General features: G+C 41.1%; 1 protein-coding gene and 1 pseudogene across 1 annotated transcript in view; one reads left to right on the top strand and one right to left on the bottom strand.

Annotated features, from left to right (window-relative positions):
• Positions 1 to 17,231, bottom strand: part of XKR4 (XK related 4) — a 427,274-nt gene that overhangs the window by 41,053 nt on the left and 368,990 nt on the right. The gene's annotated exons all lie outside the window — the stretch shown is intronic.
• The window catches only part of LOC103237689 (myotubularin-related protein 5-like), a 33,176-nt pseudogene continuing 19,055 nt past the window's right edge, over positions 3,111 to 17,231 (top strand).

Below are 17,231 nucleotides of genomic sequence, written 5' to 3'. Positions count from 1 at the left end.
ATCTTTTTGTAGAGATAGGTATGGTCATGTTGTCCAGGCTGGTCCAAACTTCTGAGCTCAAGTGATCCTCCCACCTCAGCCTCCCAAAGTGCTGGGATTACAGGGCTGAGACACTGCGCCCGGCCCTGCATCACCCTATTTCACAGCAGCCAGGTGATCCCTGGAGACTGTAACCTTCTTGCTAGGATGTGCTCGGTGCCTGGACAGGACTGGTGACAGAGCCTGCTGCATGGGCCACACAGAGGTGCCGGGGACATGCACGACACTGACCCTCTGCACATGACCTGACCGCCTGCATGCCCTGTCCAGGTTCACACTGGGAGCGGAAGGCCACTACGGGGATCTGTCTTCCCTGGCAGTGGGACTGACGCAGTCCAATTAGACAGGTGGGCCTTAGGGTGCAGCGGCCTCCAGAGCCCATCCTTGGAGGTTAGGCCATGGGGGGCTGAGGGGTGTGGTCCCCAGCTGAGGCTCTTTTGGTCTTTTCTTAGCAAACACATATTCAGAGATATTTTATTATTCAGAATATCAAGACAGCAGCAAAGAGTAGTCTTAAACCCCAAGTGGGGCCCTGCAAAGCCAGGCCCTGCACCCCTGTTCTGGCTCCCTCCCTAATCCTTGGGGCCAGCCTGGAATGGGTGTGACCAAAGGGCTGAGTGTGGGACAGCAGTGGGGATGGGGATCTGAGTCTGGGAGATCCGGGCCAGTGATATAGGGTCTTGAGGGAAAGCATGAGGACTCTGTGGTTCACTCTGTGTGAGGTGGGAAGGTATTAAGGGCTCTTGAGAAGAGGAGTGACAGAATCTGGCTTGGGTCTCACAAAGATCCCCAGGCTGTTGTGTAGTCCCTCGACTGCAGGGACAAGGGCTAGCGCAAGGAGGCCAATGAGGTCATTGGAATAATCCAGGAGGCTCGAAATAGGAGAAAACAACAGAAATGTGTACATTTCACATTTGTGTTTGGCAATTGCATTTGTTTACTTGAATTTGGATTGAATGCGGGGTGTGAACAGGAAGACTCAAGGATGATGCCAAAGTTCTTGGCTGAACAACTAGAAGAATGAAGTTCACAGTTTCTGAAGTGGGGTCTTCTTAGGAAGACAATAAAGATAATAATGGGACTTACTTCACTGGATTGTTTTGAGGGTAAAAAAGTTAATAAAGTAAAAGACTAGAACAGACACATATAATAAACATTCAATAATTATTGGTTATTATTTTCCCAACTTTATAAACATCAAAAAATCAATAATCTGCCTGTTATGATGGCCTATTTAAAAACATATTAAAAACACACACAAATAAATCCTCCCACAAATTTGTAAAGTCCTTATCAGAGCCTTTTTCATTATTGTGTTTTGATCAGCACATACACATTTATAATCAATCTCTTATTTGACTTTCAGTGTTGAGTTTAAGTGCTTAGCATAATAGGGAAACGGCAGTTTGTTAAATGGACATCTGGGAAATACGGCTCAAAAATATTTTTCATAGATCAGTGAAGAGGAGACATTTTCATGGAGGAAAGTGTATTGCTGCATGAGTCTCCTCTGAATGCACACAGACGGATGTATTTATCGGACACTGAGGTGCAGGATTAGGGAGCTCCTGGGCAGGATCTTACAGGCTTCATTTTCTGGTGGAGATCACTACTGAAGGGACAGATTGGGTAGACTAGTATGGATATTCGACTCAGTTGTTTTCCCCTAGAACTATTGAGATCTGTGGAATAAATTCTGATCTGTTAAATGGTACTTTCTAATTATGGGATTATAATTTATGAAAATATGTCAAACATTTGAGAAATGTTGAACTAGGAAAATGAATTTCTCACCTCAACCAGAATTAGATATGCAGTGTTTTGTTTGAGGTGCATTTGTAGGATATATAACATATAAAGATTCAAACATGAAATCACATTCAAAAGCCTACATAGTTTTTTGCAGGGGAGTTGGGAGGGAATCTAGGTTTTCATTGTAGTTTCTTAAAGAAGAAAGTGGTCCAAAGTTGCCTGTAATTGCAGGTTGCTTTTATAAGAATACTCATTACTTATGTGAGAAGCACTCTGCAATCTTAAAAATGTATTATCAATGCCCTAATTTTTAGATGAGTAAACTGAAGCTCTGAGAGGTTGGCTGTCTTACAATCTCTCCTTTTGTAAGGGACAGTCAGAATTTAAGCCCAGGTCTCTGGTTGGCTCAAATGGTAAATTTTTGTTTTAAAGAAACACTATATGAGTTTTTTTTTAGACTGCTGTTTAAAGAGATATTTGCACTATGAGACCCTGGTCCAGGAATTGGCAGGCAGGGTGAATAAGAGACAATGATTCTGTTGAATATAGAAAGGTTTCCAGAGTCCTAATCTTTATCCATTAAGCATTAGAGCTTAGAAGTGTTCTTCTAACCTGTACAGCTCCCTCCACTCAGTATGTGAGTACTTATTGCCCTCATTACTATTACTTAACATATATCAAATGCCTACGGTGTCCCACTTCCTTACAGACCACATTGTCAAAGCCCTCTCAGTAACAGCCACCAGGTGAGGTTTGACTGAGTGACTGAATTAATTTCTAAGCAAATATTGTGGAGTTCATATTCTCAAGTTAATTTGACCTTGATGTTATGCTTGAGGCAATTTTTCTAAAATATTTCTCATATGGTGCTTTTGAGGTGTGTGAATATATACATGGTATATATTCTTTGGTAAAGACCTTCTTTCACTGTGAATGTGATGGCAGCTGCAGGCCATCTGGAGTGGCTGCCAGCTGCAGCAAAGAGGCAGTAGCAGTGGCAGCAGAAGCAGCTGCGGGAGCAGTAGTGGCAGTGGTGGGTCTTCTGTGCTTTGCATCCCTAAGGCAGCCGACAGCGCTGCCTCCAACCCAACCTCTCGTGGCTGGGTGGGACCCACTCCCTTGGCCAGAGCCTTTGCTGCTCCAGACCCTGGCCCTTCATCACCACTATCACCCACCGCCACTGCGGGGAGGGTCTGGTAGGGGAAGCAGACAATCATCAAACCCACCCCTGGGAGGCCCCCAGGAGCCCACCATCCTGGAAGCCACCGTGATAGGGCTGGGCTGAGCTGCATGCCATTGGGAGAGCAATGTGGTAGGGCATGGAGGAACGGGCAGAGAGGGGCCCAGCGAGGACCTGGAGCACCTGCCAGAGGCTGCGAGGAAGCATGGCTGGGGGTTCAAGCTCCATGGAGCCAGCAGGAGCTGGGACAAGCGGAAGCCCTGCTCCTTCTGAGTGGGTGGGGCAGGAGCTCCTTGGGTGCAGCTGTAGCCACTCTGCTGCAGCTCCAGATCCAGGCATCTCTGTGCTCTTGGGGGTCCAGGAAGGTCCTCCATACCTGCAGCAGGCTCAGAAGTACCTGCTCCCACTGCCTGCCTTCTCCCTGTGGTCAGTGCCCTCTCCAATCTCAGAGCAAAGTTGGGGCCAAGTCTGGGCACTGTCACAGCCTGGCTGGGTGTGCACATGCTCAAAGCAGCACTGACATGCCATGCCAGCTCCCTGCTACCTCAGCCCTCTCTGGACTTTGGGCACTGACAAGTATGGGAGGGAGGTTGAGGAGGTATTGAGGACAGCCTGGTGCTGGCCTGCTGGCACCCCTCAGCATGAACAGCCTAGGAGCCATGAACAGTGGCAGGAGACAGACAGGCTCCTGAGTGGAAGGGGGAGCATGCCTGGTGATGCCCCACCTTCTAGTTGGGGAGGTCATGAAGCCTGGGGGCAGGGCAGCCAGTCCTGCAGACCAGAGGGGGAACTTGTGGTGCTTTTCCCTGGGCCTGTCGATGTCCACCCATGGCTGTGAGTGGGCCAATCAGCATGCACTTCCTCCCCTCTGAGGTTCATAAAAACCCCAGACTCAGCCAGACTCAAAGAGAGGATGAAGAGAGGACAGACAACCAGCTACAGAGAGGAGCTACCCTCTCTGCTGAGAGCTGAACATTCGTTGGACACCCTGGCTACAGAGAGGAGCTACCCACTGTGGGTCTCCTCTGAGCTGTTTTATCACTTAATAAAACTCCTCTTCGTCTTGCTCTCTCTCCACTTCTCTGCATACCCCATTCTTCCTGGATGCAGGACAAGAACTTGGGACCTGCGGAATGGCAGGAATAAAAGAACTGTAACACAACAGAGATGAAACATGCCTCTTGCTGGCCATGTTGTGGGTGAAGAAAAGGAGAGAAGAGCTGCGGCTCTTCAGGCCTGGGAACTCCCCAAGCCAGGGCTGTGACTTCCTCTTTGGAGCCCTGTGGTTGCTGGCATCTCCAAGCTTGTGGGCACCACTCTGTTCCCTGGTGCCAGCCATGGAAGTTGCTTGTGGTGTGCCTGGTCTAGCTGTGCCCTCACAGGGAGCTGGTGCCTGTGTTGGCACCTGGAGCTGCCCACTGCACAGCAGCAGCTGGTGTGCCTGGACCCCATGCTCCACTCACACACCCCTCGCTGCTCTGCACCTGGCTTGCCCTTGGAAGGCATGGGATCTAGGCCAGTAGCATAAGCCAAACGCAGCCTGCCAGGCCAAGTGAGCAGAATGAGCCCAGTGGGACAGAGCAAAACTCAGACAAAGGCACCACTGGCCACAGAGGTTTCCGGCTGGTGAAGTGACACCCCAAAAATCCTGTAACAAATGGATGGATACAAAGGTTACTAACTTACATTGTGTTTGGGGACCACAAGCAATTAATACCATAGTGAGCAGGAAATCAATACAATCATTGTTTTATCCATTCCTGAAATGGAAAAAGAACTGTGTGGATGGGTAGCACTATTGGGTAAAGGGCACAGTCATCTTTACAGTCTGTTCCTGCATGGTTAGCCCAGATATAGGTTGACTTTTCATTCCACTGCTTATTAACTAAAAATAACAGAAACCACAGTGATTTTTTGAGTTTCCTATGTGTCAGGCTTTTCAAAAATAGAGTCATTAAAGCTATCGCTTTAATGTAGCTATAGCTACAGACCCATACTTGGCCTTTTATACTCTCCCTTAAGCCACTGTGGCTGGAAACCTGCAAATTGCATTTGCCAGATTTTGGGCTCAGTTGGGATTCCTTGCTGGCAATGGGAGGCACTCATAACAAATTAAATGTGGGAAGAAAATAGAAACTACCCTGCTTATGGCAGAGGCAGGTGACTACAGACTATTGCAATAGTGCCAGCAGTTCTAGTACCTCTGGAGGTGAGCATGGATGCCTGCAGAGGAAATAGCTAGCAAAACCCAGGCCTTCTGGAGCTCACATGCTGTATCAGGGCACAGAAATGAGGAATTAGATGGGCATTACTCCTGGTAGGATGCTATGGTTTTCTGAAGTTTCTCATCTTTGGATACCACCAACTTTCCCAGTTTTTGCTCCTTTAGTTCCCATATTTTGTCTCTTAATTCCTTAATTTAAATCACTTTCTAGCTTGAGATACCTAAAGAAGTTTGTTTTTCTGAATGAACCAATATTACATCCACTTGGCCCACACCATCCTCTAGAGTCCACTGTGGATAGAAGAAACTTTCCCCCAGACCCAAAGAGTCATTGTTGGCATAGTTACAATTGCCCTGCTACTGAGGCTCCCATCTGCCCTGTCTGAGCCACAGCTTTGTAAGGCTGTGCTGGCACAGTGCTCACAGATTCACAGGGCCCCTGGTGCTGAGGGAGTGACCTCAGATGTTATGACTGCAAGCTTGATAATGTCAGGAGAGAGATCTAAAATTCAACTGAATAGCAATACATCATCTGTAAATCATGAGACTGAAAAAATGCAGAATTCCATAGAATTTAAAGGTCTTTTAAGACATAAAGAAAGACATGTCTATATCTTAGGAACTAAACAAATGAAGAAGCTGATCAAATGATCAACTGGAGTTGGAGTTGAGCACTGCCGTGAGTAGACTGAAGAATTAATGTGTTTATCTTGCATTCAGGAATATGGGCCAAGTGGCACTTCTTCTAAGTGATGGCATCATTGACATGGCAATCACAAGCAGTACTCAGTGAGTCCCCTCAGGACCGTCTAGAATAGCATCGGCACAATCAGTGTTGTGGTTCACTTAATGGGGATGGTGATTGTTTTCCTTAATGGGTGAGAATCTTTTAAACCCTGTAAAATTCAGAATTAAATATAAAAATGTTTAAGAAAAATAAAATCATGGCATTAGTATTTTGGGGTTAAGAAGAAACATATACATATGTAGTATTTAATATACTTGTAATTTTTAAGACAATCTGGCCTATTATAAAGACATTCTTGAAACTCCTACTAAATATATAAAGCACGGACAAACTATCCGGTTCTGAATTTTCTTTCTTCCCATAACCAACTAGACAACTGGAAAAAATATGACAGACAACGATTTCAGATACTGAACAACAGAACAGGCCTGTATCTAGAATAGAAAGAAAAGAAATTAGGTGAGACTAGCAATTGCCCTGGCTCCTTTTCCTCGAGGCACCTTCTAAACTGCGGCCCGGGGAAGGGGAATTCCAGTAGAGCATTATTCTGAAAATCAGACAGATGGCAGTGTTCAGGAAAGCTGAGATGGCTGAACTTTGTGGGGAAGAATACCGGAGAGCAGGGAGAGATGCAGCCAAAAAGTTCCAGAAACATGCATAGGCATCCTTTTGAGTTTTTTGTTGAATGCTATGCCACATATGCATAAGCTAGGCAAAAAAATAGACTCCTGGGGAGTTGTAAGCTGAACAATTCTCAGAGCTTACATAGGGCTGTGATACTGTACGTTTTGATCATCCAAAATTAAAGAAGCTAGGGCTGTGGTTTGTGCCGGTAATCTTAGCTACTCAAGAGGCTGAAGTGGGAAGATCACTTGGACCTAGGAGGCTCAGGCCAGCCTGGGCAACACAGCGAGACTCTCTCCCCCTTCCCCCCCTGCCCCCGTCAATAACAAACAAATGAACAAACAAACCAACCAACCCCAAAGACATAAAAGAGCCCATTGAACACCTGGAACATTCAGAAAAGACCCCAGAAGGCTATGTCTTAAAAAGTAGAGCTAAACTAGCCTTAGAATAAAAGATACTCCAGATGTGCCCTACCAACGTTTTAAAAGAAGCCCCCAAAACATCAAGCTCATCCACAAGTAAGTTAATTGCCTGCCAGGACAAATTTCAACATTCTTTCAAAGAAGACAACAAAATTCAAATTCCAAATATGCCACATCCAATCAAAAATCATTGACAATGTAAAACTACAGAAAAATGTGACCAACAATCCAGAGAAAAATCAGCCAATAGAAACATAACCTGAAATAGCAAAGATGATGGAATTAGCAAGTGTTAATTTAAAAACTGCTATTATAAATGTGCTTATGAATGTAGAAGAAAACACGGACATGATGAGGAAAGAAAAGATATAAAATAGAGCCAAATGAAACTTTAAAGGTGAAAAACGTAATATCAGAAGTAAAAAATACACTGGATAGGAAGAACAGAATATTAGACCTCATAAGATAAAGTCAGTGAACTTGAATACATAGTGATAGAAACCATCTAGACTGAAGCACAGAGAGAAAAATGGCTGGAAAAGCCCATGTGAGCCTCAGCGAGCTATAAAACAATAGTAAACGGTCTATCTCTTGTGTAACTGGAATGCCAGAAAGGAGGGGGGCAGAAAAAAGTTTAGAAGAAATAATGGCAGAAACATTTCTAAACTTGAATAAACTGTAAACCAAGCTTCTCAACAAACCACAAGCAGAAAAAAAACAACAAACCACAAGCAAGCGCACACATACACACACACACACACACACTATACATACTCTGAAGTACTTTGTATTAAATTGCTAGAAAGATGTGATAGAGAAAAAATCTTAAAAGTAGTCAGAGTAAAAAAAGAATAAAAACAAAAACATGTCATGTACACAGGAACAAAGATGACTGCTGACATTACAAACAATGCGAGTCAGAAGAGAGTGAAACATCATCTTTTATTTTTAATTTTATATTTTTGGGGGGGTGAGAGGTGAAGTTTTTTGGTTTTAATAGTTACAACTTTTAGATTTAGGGGGTATATCTGCAGGTTTGTCACCTGGGTCACCTGGGTGTGATGCTGAATTTTGGGGTACAATTGATTCTGTCACCAGGTCCTGAGCATAGTACCCAACGGTGAGTTTTTCAACCCTTGCCCCTCTCCTTCCCTCTCTCCTCTAGTAGTTTTATGTCCATGAGTACCCATTGTTTAACTCCCACTTTTAAATAAGAACATTTGGTATTGGGTTTTTTGTTCCCATGGTAATTCACTTAGGATAATGGCCTTCAGCTGCATCTATGTTGCTGCAAAAAAACATCATTTTATTCTTTTTTATGGCTGCATAACATTCCGTGTGTATATGTACCACATTTTCTTTATCCAGTCTGCTGTTGATGGGTACTTACATTGATTTCATGTCTTTCTATTGTGAATAGCATTGGAACAGCATGTTTAAAATGCTGGGGAAAAAAGTGCCTGTCAAACTAGATTTCTATATCTAGAGAAAATACCCTTCCAAAATGAAGGCAAAATGAAGACATCCCATTCAAATAAAAGAATTTGTCGTCGTAGATTGCTACTATAAATGGCCTCATAAGAAATATTATAGACAGTTTAGATTGTAGGGAAAGAATATTAGAAGAAAACTTAGATGTGTGCAAAGTAATGAAAAGTGTCAGAAATGGTAAAGATCTGGTAAATATAAAATGGATCTCTGTACTTTCAATTTATGTAAAACATAACTGCTTAGGCAAAAACAATTATAATGTATTGTGGGGTTTATAACACGTGTAAGTGTATGATGACAATAGCACAAAGGCTGGGAGGGAAAGTAGAAGTACACTATTGTAAAGTTTTTATATATCAAGTGGCATAAAGTGATTTGAAGATAGATGGTGGTGGTAAGTTAAAGATACATACTGTAACCGATGTAATGTGTAATTGATTTTGACTTGATTTTCATGTTGATGACTTACCAAGTTCATATAATTTAAAGTACATGTTTATATTCATGGGCGACATATACCTAGGAATTAAGTGGAATTTGAAAATGTTTAAATAATTCATTTTACTTACCGAGATACTTAAAAATAAATATATTAAGTGAATAGATCTAGTATAAAATATTTGATGCATCATAGTAATCCTTTTTTTAAATAACAAAAGTGTTAGACTGAGGTCTAAGAGGTAACTGACTTACCTAAAGTAACACGACATGAGGAGCCAGGACTTCATCTTTTAAGTCCTAGTTTTATTTCCAAACTTATCTCTCCATGGGTTTTTAATTTGTAAAAATATCTCCATGTTTTTGTTGTAACTATTGTTCTTAACAGATAAATACTTGAAATTCTCTTTTGTGGCAAAACTGACAAATCGTTTTTGAGAGGGTAACATGGTTACTATTAAGTTATACCTTTAAAAAATTAATGACTATTTTTTAGAGCGGTATTAGGTTTATAAGAAAATTCAGTGGAAAGTACAGGGAGTTTCCATAGCCTTCCCCTGCCAGTTCCCCTTATTGTTAACATCTTGCATTAATTATTGTGGTGCATTTTTTACCGATGCGGTACATTGATGAGCCAATATGAATACATTATTTTTAACGAAAGCCTACCACTTACATTAGAGTTTACTCTTTGTGTTGTAAATCCTATGGGTTTGGACAAATGTATAATGACATGTATCCACTATTGTAATATCATACAGAGTAGTTTTACTGCCCTGAGAAATCTTTTGTGTTCCACCTATTCATCCCTCCCAGCCCCCTAACCTCCAGCAACCATTGGTCTTTTCTTCTCTCCATTCTTTTCGAGAATATCACATAGCTGAAATTCCACAATGTGAAGTCTTTCAGATTGGCTTCTTTCACTTAGTACAATGTGTTTAAAATTCCTCCAAGTCTTTCTGTGGCTTGATAGCTCATTTCTTTTTAGTGTTGAATAATATTTCATTGTCTGGATGTACCACAGTTTATTTATCTATCAAAGGACGTCCTAGTCGCTTCCAGGTTTGGCAATTATGGATAAAGCTGCTGTGACATTTGTGTGCACATTTTTGTATGAGTTTACATTTTTTAACTAACTCAAGTGAATACCTAGGACTGTGATTCCTGGATCACATGATAAGAGAATGTTTAGTTTTTCCAAAGTTTTTCCATCATTTTACATCCCTTAGCAGTGAATAAGAGTTCCTGTTGCTCCGCATCCTCATCAGTATTTGGTGGTGTCACTATTTTGGATTTTTGCCATTCTAATAGGTGTGTAGGAGTAACTCATTGTTCATGATGTTTTACATGTTACAATCTGCTGCTGATCATAATCCTGAAAGACAATCCCAAAGGCCATAATCCCATATGTTGAAATACAGAATAATCAAAAACACTAATGTCTAAAATTCTTAATGTCTAAAACTCCCCATACACAATCCTGAATGATTAAAATTCCAAAGTTGGAAATCCTGAAAGCAGAATTCCAAAGTTGGAAATCCTGAAAGCAGAATTCTGGGGAAGGGATTAGTGCATTTTTGGTTGTCTTTGGGATGGTGGCATCATGTTAGGTGGAACTATTATCTGTTATTGGCTTTATTTGGAAATGAAGTATGGTTTAAGATGATATGTAGGGGTGCCAGGTTGACAATGGGAGGACTGGTTAACTTAATTTTAGGTGTCATTTTGACTGGATTGAGGAATGTCTAAGTGGTGGCTCAAGCCTGTAATCCCAGCATTTTGGGAGGCTGAGGCGGGTGGGTCACATGAGGCCAGGAGTTCAAGACCAGCCTGGCCAACATGGTGAAACCCCATCTCTACTAAAAATACAAAAAAAATGTTAGTTGGGCATGGTGGTGCACACCTGTAATCCCACCTACTCAGGAGGCTGAGGCATGAGAATCGCTTGAACCTGGGAGGCAGAGGTTGCAGTGAGCCAGGACTGTGCCACTGTGCTCCAAGCCTGGGTGACAGAGTAAGACTCTGTCTTTAAAAAAAAAAAAAAAAAAAAAAAAAAATTCTAGAAACCCAGTAACGTATTATTTTGGGTGTGTCTGTGAGGTTGTTATTGTGGATTGGTCTTTCTCTGAGAGTTGGGGCAGACTTTTCTCCTGCTGTCTTGAACAGGAGAACTCCAGGCTCACTAGCCTTCAGACTCTAAGACTTACACTACCTGTTCCCCAGGTCCACAGACTTTTGGCCTTGGACTGAGAGTGACATCATTGGCTTTCCTGGCTCTGAGGCCATCTGAGTTGGATTCAGCCATCCTGCAGGAATCCCAGGGTCTCCAGCTTGCAGACAGTCTGTCATGGGACTTCTCAGTCATCAGAATTGTGTGAGCCAATTTGCCTAATAAATCCCCTCTCACATCTCTATGTACATATACTATTGGTTCTAGTTCTCTGGAGAACCTTGATTAGTACCGATTTGGTATTGGGGAAGCTGAATTTCATTCCTTCTTACCGTATTCCTTACAACACAATAAAAAAGATCTGTGAAATTGCTCCCTCACAAAAAGACTGTGATAAGTTAAGTGTATGAAGCTACTTGATGGTGAAAGATAAAAGTTTAAAAGCTAATTATTATTGGTGCTGTGAAGGCGAAAAATTGCTTAATTGCTGAGCAACGACCAGACTTTCAAATGGGCAGCACATACCTACAAAATGTGTAGACCCCAACCACTATCCAAATACAAGTGCAGTGAGTGTTTCAAAGATCAAGTGAAAACACAAGCAAAAAATACAAGAAATCTCTCCTGCCAAACTATTCAATTGTGTATGACTTCTGCCCCTTCATACATAGTGCCAACTGGCTATGCCATGTGTATCATCTTTGTGTTATTTCTGATACTGGAGGTATAAATTGTGCAGAGACTTTTAGAGAGTTCTAATTTGTTTCACACAATTTTTGCAAATTTGACTTCAGGAAAGTACATTATCACAACTGTTGATTTTGTAAATAAGAACGTTAAAACTTCCTCAATAAATGTAGAGATGTTCTTTTTGTGCATCTGTGGTTGTAAAAGATACTATTTCTTGACAGCTCAGCTCTTTGGGTGACTGCATATGCAGGGGTGACTCACTGAGGTTTTTGATGGATCTGGTCAAACCACGTAGGTTGTTTGTCATGATATTAATATTTCAGATGACTGTAGCTATAAAACTGGGTGCACATAATTACACACCTAAGTGATGTGCACTTATACCATTCACTTTTTGACAGATTTCTTTATGGATATGGTTCATCTCTTCTTGGCTGTTATATCTGTGTGACTGTCGTTAGAATTCCTGGGTGTTTATGCTTGCAAAAATTTACGTGTGATTATTTATATGTGTCTGTTTTACTGTACAAAGTGGCCTATGAAGTAGTATTCTTTCATGTTTTTTGTTTCTTAAATAAATTCCCATTTAAAAACATAAATAAATGTTTTTTAAGAAAAAAATTAAAATTATATTTTCCAGAATTATGTTTTTGGTATTATGAAATTCAGGATTGTGTCTTTTGGGATTATGATCAACACTGGTTTTTCCCATCCCAGAGCATCCTTATGCTTAGCTCCTGGGGCCCTCAGCAGAAGCCAGCCCCCTTCTTGTGCCCCAGTGGGCAACCGACCACCCCAATGGAGAGAAACCAGAAGGAGTACAGTAGCCAGCTCTATAACCAGTAGAAAAAGAAACACTTAGGCCGGGTATGGTGGCTCAAGCCTGTAATCCCAGCACTTTCAGAGGCCAACGCGGAAGGATCACTGTCTGAAGCTGAGGGGGGCAGGAGGCAAGGAGTTCGAGACCTGCCTGGCCAACATGGTGAAACCCCATCTCTACTAAAAATACAAAATGCTTAGACCTAAGTATTTCCTTTGTTTCTGGGTGATTGTAAACAGTATTATATTTTAAATTTCAGAGTCCATATGTTTATTGCTAATATGTAGAAATATAATTCAATTTTCTATGTTTATCTTATATTCTGTGACCTCGCTGAACTTTTTATTTCTAGTTTTTTGTTTGTTTTTATAGATTCTTTGGAATTTTTTATGCAGATAAGCATGCTATCTGCAAACAGGGATAGTTTTATTTTTTCCATTTCAAAGTATATGCTTTTTATTTCCTTTTCTTGCCTTATTGCACTGTCTAAACTTCCAGTAGTATGTTGAATAACAGTGGCAACAGAGGACATCTTGCTTTGCTCCTGACCTTCGGGAAAAAGCACATAGTCTTTCATCATAAAGTGTATTGGTAACTGTAGGGTTTTGTAGATTTATCAAGTTGAGGATGTTCTCCTCTCTTCCGAGGTTTCTGAGAATTTTTATCATGAATGGATGTTGAATTTTGTCAAATACTTTTTCTGCCTCAGTTGATATGATCATATATATCAGAGAGGATTCTCCAGAGAAACAGAAATGATAAGGAATCAGCTCATACTATGGTGGAGGCTGAGAAGTCAGATCCAGGAGAGCTGATGGTATAGTTCCAGTCTGGGACTGAAAGCCAGAGAAATAGAAATGCCAGGTTCCAGTCTAAGTCCAAGTCTGAAGACAGGAGGAGATCAATGTCCCAATGACAAAACAGACAGAGAGAAAGAATTCTTTCTTACTTAACCTTTTTTTTCTATTCAGGCCTTCAATGGGTTGAAGGAGGCTCACCCACACTGGGGAGGACAGCCTGCTTTACTCAATCTGATTCAAACGTCAATCTCATCCAAAAGCACCCTTACAGATACACCCAGAACAATATTTAACCAAATATCTGGGCACCCTGTGGTCCAGTCAAGCTGACACATAAAATTAAACATCGTGATTTTCTTCTTTGGCATGTTAATCAGGTGGATTAAATTGATTGATTTTCAAATATTGAACCAGACTGTATCCTTAGTACAAACCCTGCTTGGTTATGGTATATAATTCTCTTTTAAATGTTGTGGAATTCTAGTTTGCAAATATTTTGTCAATGGTTTTTGCATCTATGTTCATGAGAGATATTAATCTGAAGTTTTCTTTTTGCATTGTTTTACATGTAGAGTCATGGTAATATTAGTTTCATAAAAATAATTGGAAAATGTTTCTTCCTTTTCTATGCTCTGGATGATTGTGTAGATTACTATTAATTCTTTATTTTTATTTTTTTTTATTTTTTTATTTTTTCTATTTTTTTTTTTTGAGACGGAGTCTCGCTCTGTAGCCCAGGCTGGAGTGCAGTGGCGCAATCTCGGCTCACTGCAAGCTCCGCCTCCCGGGTTCACGCCATTCTCCTACCTCAGCCTCCCGAGTAGCTGGGACTACAGGCGCCCGCCACTGCGCCCGGCTAATTTTTTTCTATTTTTTAGTAGAGACGGGGTTTCACCATGGTCTCGATCTCCTGACCTTGTGATCCACCCGCCTCGGCCTCCCAAAGTGCTGGGATTACAGGCGTGAGCCACCGTGCCCGGCCTAATTCTTTAAACATTTGCAAAATTTTCCAGTAAAGCTTTTTTGGCCTGGAGAGTTCTTTTAAGGAGTTTTAAAATTATTAATTCAATATTCTTCATAGATATGGGGCTATTCAAATCATCTATTTCATGCTGGGTGAGTTAGGGTAGCTTATATGTTTTAAGGAATTGGTTTGTTTCACCTAAGTGCTTTATGAGAGTAGTGTTATTCCTGGTATTCTCTTGCTTCACTCTGGATATTGTATGGTCTGTAGTGATGTTTCTTGTTTCATTCCTGGTATGCATATTTTGTCTTCTCTCCCTTTTCTTTGTCAGTCTTGTGAGAGGTTTGTCAATTTTATTGATCTTTTCAAAGAACCAGCTTTTCATTTCACTGATTTTCTCTATCGTTTTTCTGTTTTCACTTATATTGCTGTCTTCTCTTACCTTTATTATTTTCCTGCCTCCTTTTTTGCATTAATTTTGCTCTTCCCTTTCTACTTTTTTTTTTTCCTTAAGGGAGCAGCTTTTCACTTTTCTGATGGATGCATTTAGTACTTCCCTCTCAGCACTGCTACAGCTGTGTCCCATACATTTTTATATGTTGTATTTTTGTTTTTTTTCAGTACAGTGTATTTAAAAAGTTTCCCTTGAAATTTCATTTTTAACCTATGTATTATTTTTGAAGTGTGTTGTTTAGTTCTCAAGTGTTTCCACCTGTCATCCGTGATCACCTGCGACTGAGGGGATCCAATTGGCTGTTAAATCCTTCATAATTTGGCTCAATTCAGTTTTCCAGCCCCATTTCCCATTACTTCTTGCAACAAAAACCCTATTTCTAGCCAAGTTTAATGTTTCATACCACTCTCTTAATATTACCATGTGCCTTTTTGGTTTTGCATTTTTGCTTATTTTTAAAATTCTTGGATGACCACATTTTCTTTTCATTTCCTAAATAACAGCTGCAAAATTACCTTAAGGCTATACTATAAGGAAGCTCATACTAAATCTTCTTAGTTTAGAATAAGTTTGTAGTTGAAATTATAGAAGCATAATGAGGAGTAATGATGCTGGGTGAAAGATGTGGTCTGAAAAAAGTGATCAGATTAATGTCCAGAGTTCGGGTTCCCAATTATACACCCATTTTTTTCCCCAAACAATACAGAACACTAAGCCCTGAGAATGCAGGATGAATGTCTACCACAACCTGAATGAGTGAGTCTACAGTCAATTTGCAGTCATATTAATTTGCTCAGAGAATTTGAGTAATTTTCTCATGTTTTCTCAGCTTATTATGAACAGGGCTAACGACGATTCATTTGCAAAGTGCCCAGGGTAAGAAGATCTCAAATTTGAAAAGCTTTAAAAAATATAACTGATAATAGCACGGCATAAGGTTTCTCAGAAACCTTTATAGTCTTTAAGAGAACAAATACATCTAACTGAGGTCTGTTGAATAATGAAAAATAAAAATTCTGTTTTGGAAATCCAAAATACATTCAAAGAAAATTATCAGGTAGTAAATTTCATGCAAACAGTTTCATTTTATTAGAACCCTTTGAGTATATATTGTACTCCTTTCTAAGTTCAAAGAGTTTAGTTCAATTATTTTTTACAAAATCCAACATATACTCATCCAGTAAAGTCTTCTGGGTAGTAAATGAATCAACGAATAATACTTTTCTATGCAAGTTTGCAGATGTGTTTATTTCTAACATGCAATTTCACCAATTAAAACCATATCCGTTTCCTGCCAGAGTGGCATTTTGACCTCTTGGGGGATCATTCTAGAATTCCTATCCCTTCCCAGGCACTGCTTCCTAATGGTAGTTGGGACCCCTGTGAATTCTGATACTGGCTTTTCCTTCATGTCACACGTGAGCGGGTCTTGGGTTAGTGCATTAGGCAGTGGGCCTCACGTTGGGGTCCTTAGACTAACTCTATCCTTGGGAGAACTGTGAAAATGTACTTTCTGGAGCTCTACCTACTACCCACAGAATTAGACTATCTATGAGTGATTCCCAAATCAGTATGTTTTTCAAGTACCCTAAGTGAAGTAAGAGCTCATTAACATTTATGAGGTAGCCAGGTGTGGTGGCTCACACCTATAATCCCAGCATTTCGGAAGGCTGAGGTGAATGGATCACGTGAGCCAAGGAGTTCAAGACCAGCCTAAGCAACTGGCAAAACCCTGTCTCTACAAAAAATTAAAAAATTAGCAAGCGTGAGGCTGGGTGCGGTGGGTCACGCCTGTAATCCCAGCACTTTGGGAGGCTGAGGCGGGTATATCACAAGGTCAGGAGTTCAAGATCAGCCTGGCCAAGAAAGTGAAACCCTGTCTCTACTAAAAATACAAAAATTAGCTGGGCATGGTGGTGCGTGCCTATAATCCCAGCTACTTGGAAGGCTGAGGTAGAGAATTGTTTGAACCTGGGAGGTGGAGGTTGCAATGAGCCGAGATCGCGCCACTGCACTCCAGCCTGGGCAGCAGAGCAAGACTCCATCTTAAATAAATAAATAAATAAATAAATAAATTAGTGAGCATGGTGGTGCACACCTGTAGCCCCAGCTACTCAGGAGGCTGAGGTAGGAGGATTACTTGAGCTTGGGATATTGAGGCTGCAGTGAGATCTGATCACACCATTGCACTCCAGCCTGGATGACAGAGCAAGACTTTCCCCCCTCACCCTGAAGAACCTAACAACAACAACAACAACAACAACAAAATAAACAAAAAACGTGTATGAATCACTGGTCTGAAATAAGACAATCCACATTTTCAGGCATGGAATTCCCCTGTATGTTGTGTAATTTGGCTCACATGCCCACAACCCTGGGCCATCACATATAGTGCGGCTATTATTTTACCTA

The sequence above is a fragment of the Chlorocebus sabaeus genome, chromosome 8 (assembly GCF_047675955.1).
Source record: "Chlorocebus sabaeus isolate Y175 chromosome 8, mChlSab1.0.hap1, whole genome shotgun sequence".
Classification (NCBI taxonomy): Eukaryota; Metazoa; Chordata; class Mammalia; order Primates; family Cercopithecidae; genus Chlorocebus; species Chlorocebus sabaeus.
The sequence above is the reverse complement of the archived record's forward strand: the minus strand, read 5'-3'. Positions and strand labels throughout refer to the sequence as shown.